Consider the following 7,912-nt stretch of genomic DNA (forward strand, 5'->3'; position numbering starts at 1 on the left):
TATTATATATGTATCGTGTGTATATATACCATAAATAGACATATATATTTGTATATATATATATATATATTATAAAATATATATATATATGAATATAAATAGATATTTTGTTATAATCAAAAGTGAAAAAGAGAAAACGGAGGAAAATGTCATTTTCCGACATTTTTTCCTCTTTGTTTTTCTTTTTTTCAGTCGTTCTGTAAGACTGTCCATGAAAGATCTCTCTTTTGCGATGTTTTAAATTTTTAATATTTTTATAAAGTTTCTGATGCATTGCTCATTCCCTCAGTTTCCAATTCTTGGAGAGCAAGTACGTAATATGTCCTGTAATTTTTGAGAGTGAACACTTATCTTTATCATATCGAGTGATAACAGGCTTTTCCATTCTTAATTATCTAGCTCACATGTGCGCATTTGAGTTAACGTGTAGTTTGTACATGATTTTGATCACGTTACAGTAAGATTTTTCCCGACAAGTGAATGACAGACGATAGCTATAGTAAGCCATTTAAGCTCAAGAATTGCAGCTCAAAAAGAAATGTTTACACTGAAAGTAAATATCTTTCTCTGCAATGGTTATCATGCTATCAATCAGGAAAATTCCATGTGAACGCAAGCACGAGTTACGCCCTGTGTGTGAGTGTGTGTGTGTGTTTTGTGTGTGTGTGTGTGTGTGTGTGTGGGGTGGGGGGGGTGTGTGGTTGTGTGTGTGTGTGTGTGTGTGTGTGGTGAGTGTGTGTGTGGCATGTGTGTGTGTGTGAAGAAGGCAACTGATATTTTGGGGGGAGGGATCAACAGCCAGTAAAGAAGGCTGGCGTCGAAATGTCCGTGTAATCGACTACGAAATATTTCCTCGAATGGGTAAATTACCATTTTCCCGGAAATTCAGATCTATGCAAGAATTTTAAAACACCTCCATGTGGGATCAGGCTGGTGTCTGGCGTATTGTAAATGTTTACAAGTTGTGTTTAAAAAAATCAAACTTGAAATTTGAACCTTTTAACTCATTAACTATTAGAGTATTAAAGCTTCCTTCGAGAAAATTGAATGTTTCCTAACTGTCACATTTTCCATAGTGCCTACGGAAAAAAGATGAGAGCTTTATTCTCATTCTTTTAATATCATATCGTACAATTAGGTGTTAACTACGTTATAGTAATATGCTGCCCAATATACCTCATGTCTTAAAGATGCGTAAGACTTACGAAATCATCAAGATTCTCTAATTATGCAAGTACCACCATGAGGCTTCTTTCTTACCCTTTCTTTCTCCTTATTTTGGAGGGTGATGAGGACTTTCGTGTGTCTGTTTTATTCATATCCAAAGCCATTTTCTCTTACGCTCTATATTTTAATTTTCCTGTAAAGAAAGGAAATAAGGGTCATTCAAGCAAAAACATAGTAGGCATACATTTGACGTCCTGTAACTACCCTTTGGTTCGTTATATTCTGACCCTTGTTAGTATTGGATACTTAAAGTTAAAATGTAAGATGATCTGTACTTATATGAAAAGATACTGATTAAAATATTGAAAAAGATAAATTCTTCATTTTCCGTCATTCACTGAAATTCACGAAATATCCTCATTTTTAAAAAAAAAAAATGTCCGTTTTTTCAAATCCCGCTCTCCCCTTCCAACTTTGGTGCATGTATCCATTTTTTGTTGATTTCAAATTTTTGTTATTACCAAATGTGTCGAATGCTTCGGGTTTCACTGATTCGTTACAGAGTATGGATAAGCGGGACTTCGTTTTAGGGTTTCCACCTCTACAGCCTATCTTCCACAGCTGCCATTGCACAGATGTCTAAATCATACATAGAATCATACTTTTATGATCTGTAAAACAGTAATTTTAAATCTGTACTTCACTGAAATTGCAGCTTGTTCTATATTTAGTACATTAATTAGCAATTATATTATCTTTGTGTTGTAACTTACATCAGTGGGTGGCTTGATGGTCGGATGCCACAAACAAACTTAAGATAACATGAATGATGACAGTAATAATAAGGAATAATAATAATAATTTTCTCCTGAGAACGAAAGAGTCTTCGCCCATTCGAGCCAGCTTGCTTGCTTACTTGAGATTTGCGAAGTTCTGGCTTCGCCCGTGCCTTTCATTTAAGCCCGGGCCCTTTGCCTTAATGCGCTGTGACTTGACCGTTTTCTCCTTAACAATCCCTGATAGTGTGTGCGTGCACTCCGACGATCTTGATGCGCATCGCCTGGTCTCGAGCGCTCGGACCGTATCGTTTGGTACATACACCACGACAGTTTATAATCTGAATTAAAATATCAAAAAGTGATTTTATTTGTACATAATCCACTGCCAACAGATGACAGACAGTTGTGACCGTGGAGTTTGTACACTGGGGTATGACTTTGAAGCACATGCAAACAGCATGGACATGGGTAATCGAGATCTTGTGCTTGCGATGTAACTGCGGCATACATGGAATTTTCCCCGTGTGATCGCTTTTTGTTACCAGCAAATTTCTGATAACATGCGCGCACATCGAACGCGAGCTTTTTTTTCAGCAACCTTTTTTTTATATGATTCGCCATTTGAGGTCACTCGGTGGGCGACTTCCCATCCTGTTGGTCACAAGCGAACCTAACCTTGTGCTCGATTTCCGCGACGTCTACGATTGCCCGCGCGGCCTCCTAGCAGGTTATTTGTCATTACGAGGGAAAGATGTTTGTGGGGTTTGTTCGTGGTTGCAGATAAGAATAGCAGAAGTGTGTATCAAAAACTGCAGCAAGAACTTTGTTTGGAGGATAGTCAGAGGCAAGCTCCTTTGAGGAACTCATGCTGTAACAAGGATACTCCCCAAAAAATTTCGTGTAAAAAAGGTAAGCACACTTGAAAATATAAGGATCTAAAATGCAATATCTACTGTCTATCTATTCATATGAATTGAAGTATAGATATATATCAGTATCTACCTTTTCATATTAATTTAAATATATGATTATTATTATTTGTGCAGTTGGTATTTTTTTCTTAGCAGACTACAGACTCTTGCCATACCCCCTTCGCCGATATCCGAACGATACTATGTCCGCTTCTATTTCTGACCAAAAAGCAGATTATACATCTCAGTAGTTGTGGGAAGTGGAAAGGTGAAGTTAAACCCCCGACTTATCGTTTAAAAAATCGCTTGTTTACAGCATGTGGATAATAACGTTCGGTAGTGCCATTTTGGAGTATATGTGGGTCCCACAGGTTCTATAGTTTTTTTTTCATTTATCATCCCGACTCTCAATGAACTCCACCAACAGGATCAGGATGGAAAAAGTAATTTTGACATGGTTTTACTATAGAGGATGTTGTAGTGAACTGTTTTTTCTAAATAATTGAAACCGTTTTAAACAGATAAACGTTCATACTTTTTTGCCTTTAAAAATATCCCCACCTGTTTGCGGGTCTCCTCAGGTTAAACGACTCTTCCCGCCAGGTATAATTAAGATTTTTTAACGCTTTTACTTTTATTTCAGCTTTTTAATCAGAAATTAATTTTTTTCTTTTTGCATTTGTATGTTCAGACATTCTTTTACATCTAATGTTTATACCCTGCAACATCAAATGAACCAACTAGAAAACCACATGATCATTGTTAAGACCATGCTTAGTTTTTTTTCCAACCTCCGCTGTGCAGAGGCCCCGCGAAAACCGAAGACACTTGCCCGACATCTCTCTAACACTTAAGACCTTACTATTCTTTTGCGCAGGCAATTGCTCCAGCAAGCTAGAGAACCGAGGACAGAAGACTGCAACGAGCATTGACATGACATATTAATCAGACCAAGGCACTATTTTTAATCCTTATTGTAGCGTGGATTTTTTTTTACTTATTAAGCTTGCTGTGAAACATTGTACAGATAAGTGCTGTGTGTTTTGTTGTTAGAAATATCAACCATTACAGGTGAAAACAGTTACACATATATAAAGCATGATAATAATAAATGTTAAAAATGTCTTCCTTTTCATATTACCTTTTACCTCACTGTCCTCAAAGAGTTGTGCCCAGGGTCCTTTTTAAAATATATCCATGGTTTGGTGTTTAAGTATTGTTCCTAGGTGTTGCAAGTACACAGAGTCCAAATGTCATCACAGAAAATGAGGAAATATTTAGGAAAACGGAGAGCTAGTGCTTGAGAACACTCAGTGTTTCCCGTGTTAAATGTCCACTTTATCTTTAATAAGCAGGATTTTATTTCTCTTTGGTGTTTAATTTTATTTCATTTTAGTGATTTTACTTTATGTTTTCTGTTTTAAACTTTAATTTTGCTATTACTTGCCATATCTATCCTGGCCCACCGTGCCTTCCGAGGATTCTTACGCTCGGCCCGCTACGACACAAGAAGCCCATGATTACAGTAAAGTAAAGTTAAGTAAGTTTATTTACCACCCTGGCTATCTGCTCAGCGTGGGCAATCATGATTACAGTTTTACATATATCTGACATAGTACAGTAGTCTGTAACTACTGTAATTGTACCAGGTAAAATATAATATAATCATACAAAAATTATTACTTTCATATGCTTTTGCCACTGTGTTTGAATAACACAGTTATTTGCTTACGGTAGTTATTACATAGTAAATTTAGGGTATAGTACGAGTATATCTCCCAATGTATCAGATGAAATGAAATATTCACATAGTTCTTTATACCTCATGTTAGGTGGTCTGAAAGGCTGTATCACATGACATTCCGAGATATAGTGCTCAAGCGTTTCGTTTGTTTTCTTCGTTACACAGTCTACATCTAGATTCTTCTGCACTTCTTGCACCGTGCAGTTGCCAGTACATTCTGTAACCTAAACGTATTCTGGCAATAACCACGTCACACTGTGTGGTTTGACTTCGGTGCCACCCATAGGAAGGCTTGCCATCTCTATACTGATCGTAGTGCCTTACGGCTTTTGAGTGTTAATCAGATCTACTAGTTCTTCCTTGGGATGCAAGAGGCATCCCAAAATCTATGTTCACAGTATCCTTTGCTGCAGGCTTCTTTCGCCAATTTTGTCTACGTGGTTGTGCTTGCGTATGCTAACATGGGATGGTATCCATACAAATTGAATGTTGAAATTACGCTCTGTTGCATAGGTTACGTTACGCTTAATGCAACTCACAATTTCTTCATCGCCACCTGCTTTGAAAGAATTTAGCGTCCGAAGAGCACTTTGAGAGTCACAGAAAACTACTCCAGAGCCCTAGACATTAAGAATTCCGTTGCGAGGAGTATACCTGCCAACTCCGTTTGAGTAGTGCTGGCCCAATTTTGTATTCTCATATGAACTTGATGTTGTAGTAAGCCATGTTTGTATACAGCGCAAGCACAACCAGCTTTGTATTCAGACTGTACGGATCCGTCGGCGTAACACTCATATGCACCATCGCCCATAGATTCTGTGTGTTCCTTTACCGTTGCTAGCGCAATTTGTTCAACACAGTTATGCACCTTGTTTTTTGTGGTAGACATGTAAGGTGCACGATCAATGTTGAATTCTTCCATGGTGGAATGGATCGACCTTTTGGTATTTACTAACTGGAACATTGAGTGTTATAAATGTTTATGGAGATTTTGTGTATCAGAGGGCGCGTGTGTGTGTGATTAGTCACGTCTACTTGCGCGATTTGATGTTGCAGTTGTTTTTGGAAATCTGAGAGATACGAGGGTTCCCTCAGAGCTTTGACCCCAAATATGGTGGAAATAAATATTATCCTATCAGAAATGGATGGTAAGTTTTAATTCTGATCTCATGTTCACTATCCTTGCTGTTCTCGGGGAGCCGAGGATAATCCTCATAGCGTCATTTTGCACTACCTCCAAGCTACCTATTTCTGATTCCTTACACTGCAACAAGTGCAGTGCATGGTAGTCTACAAGTGATTATTACAGTAGTTGGCTCGCTCAGGGTTACTCACCGTAGGGTTGCATTCAGTACAATATAGTATACCGTGAGCATGTTGTCGTATTTCATAATATTGACGAAATCGTTGTCATGTATTAAAATGTAGGAGTAAAGCATAGACTTCATATCTATTTCATTGAGTTTGAACTATCACTTAGTAGCTCCAACAATGTCATGTTTATTTCATCGCGTGGCCATACCTATAATACTAAAAACACAGGAACTACCGATTAGCGTAACCGGTTTGGGGAGGAAATTATGCAACGTGGAGACTAGAACTCCTAGAGGCATTTTGACTGCCACGACAAACATTTAAATATGTCGATCACACAAGGCAACCTTAAATTGCTAAACAATTGGGCCACATGAAGCGAGGCCAGGTGAAGGAAGTCACTGGTTGTCTGTCGAACGAGAAGTCAAGCTGTTGCTTTCGTCCTCATTATCGACATTATTGTTATTATTGTTATTATTATAGTGGCTGTTGCTCTGATCTGCAGCAGCAACAATAATGACATGCTCATTATTGTTTCTGCCATTGTTGTCATTGCAATACCAGTGATTACAGCTTTGTCTGTGTTTGTCTGTCTGTCTGCTCAAACCTTCTCTTTAAGTTTTAGCAATTAGTATCTTAATTTATGTATCTCCCCTGAGATCGCTCTCTATGTTTTTTTTTCTGTATTATTATCTATTCCACTCTATTATCTCCCTTTGTTTTAATGCGCGTGTATGTGAATATTCAGGAAGTGACAAACTATGCGTATCTGTGCAAATGATTCTGTGCAGTCTTCATAAACGAATTCACTAGCAAGTGCATGAAAAGAAACTCTGAACGAATGACTAAATTATTCATTGGTATAATACAGATATAAACAGTGGAAATATGAATGCTAAAACAATAAGGTTCCACTTATTCTATCATATACATTACACAAATTTTGAGATCACCTTAAGTCAATACTTATCTAACCTTCGGCTTCCAGTGCTTACCAGCCCTCACGTACACTCTATCCTATCGCACACAGAAAACGAGCTTAAAGCTATAAGAATAGTACTGTAACACCTCGACTAGTTCAATGGAAAGCAGGACTGCTTCCAGAAGCTGCTCTTCTTTTTGTTCTTCTTTTCTGGACTGTAGCCACTATCCGCTGAGGCGTCGCTGCCGCGACTACTGACGCGGCTGTCGCTACTGCTGGAGCTGATGGTGTTGTGGTTGTTCGACGTCCTAATTCTTCCGCCGACCATGTCTACGGGGAGAAATTTTGTCACATTTGAAAAGCTAATATTAAGGGTTAGTTTTTCTGTTATTAGACATGTTCACTCTTTGAAGATCTAGAGACTGTGTTTTTTAGGGGGAACATGGTATACATGCATATATTTGGATAATAGGCATCTTGCGTAAAATCGAAATCCCAGAAATGGGTATCTTACCTATGTCGAGGAAGTATTCGCAATGAATGTCGTGGTAAACGGACATTTTGACGTCTTGATCTCTCGGCTCTCTTTGGACTTTTAAATGTCTGAGTGAAGAAATAACTATCTTGCTTCTACTGCGAGGATACCTGTTTTGCCAAATGAGTCGTGCGGCGGGGATTCTTATAGTAGCAAGACCGCAACGCGCCTACGTCTTCCTAGTGAGTTTTACTGATAACTGATAACAAGGTGACAGCGATAAACACGAAAACGTGTCGCATAAGGATAAATCTTTAAGGTTTAGAGGATTTACTGAACACGTAATTTGCCGGTTATAAATTATACATTATTGAACTACGCACAACATTACCAGGTAAAAATGACTGATGAAAAAATCGAGTACCATCGCACGTTGCAAGTTTCTTAAAAAAAAAAAAAAAAAAAAAAAAAAAAAAAAAAAAAAAATCGTCTAACGTGATTACTCACGAAGAATAGCAAAGCTAAGGAAAAATCTTGGGACCAGGTAGATTTCTCCAATAAAAATATTTATATATAAACATTTCTATTGAAGAAATAAAT

At 37.8% G+C, this 7,912-nt stretch overlaps 1 pseudogene; it reads right to left on the reverse strand.

Moving 5' to 3' along the window:
• Positions 1-6,755: 6,755 nt before the first annotated feature.
• On the reverse strand, positions 6,756-7,691 carry LOC119584448 (annotated as a pseudogene).
• Positions 7,692-7,912: the final 221 nt, after the last annotated feature.

Source organism: Penaeus monodon, chromosome 18 (genome assembly GCF_015228065.2).
Source record: "Penaeus monodon isolate SGIC_2016 chromosome 18, NSTDA_Pmon_1, whole genome shotgun sequence".
NCBI lineage: Eukaryota > Metazoa > Arthropoda > Malacostraca > Decapoda > Penaeidae > Penaeus > Penaeus monodon.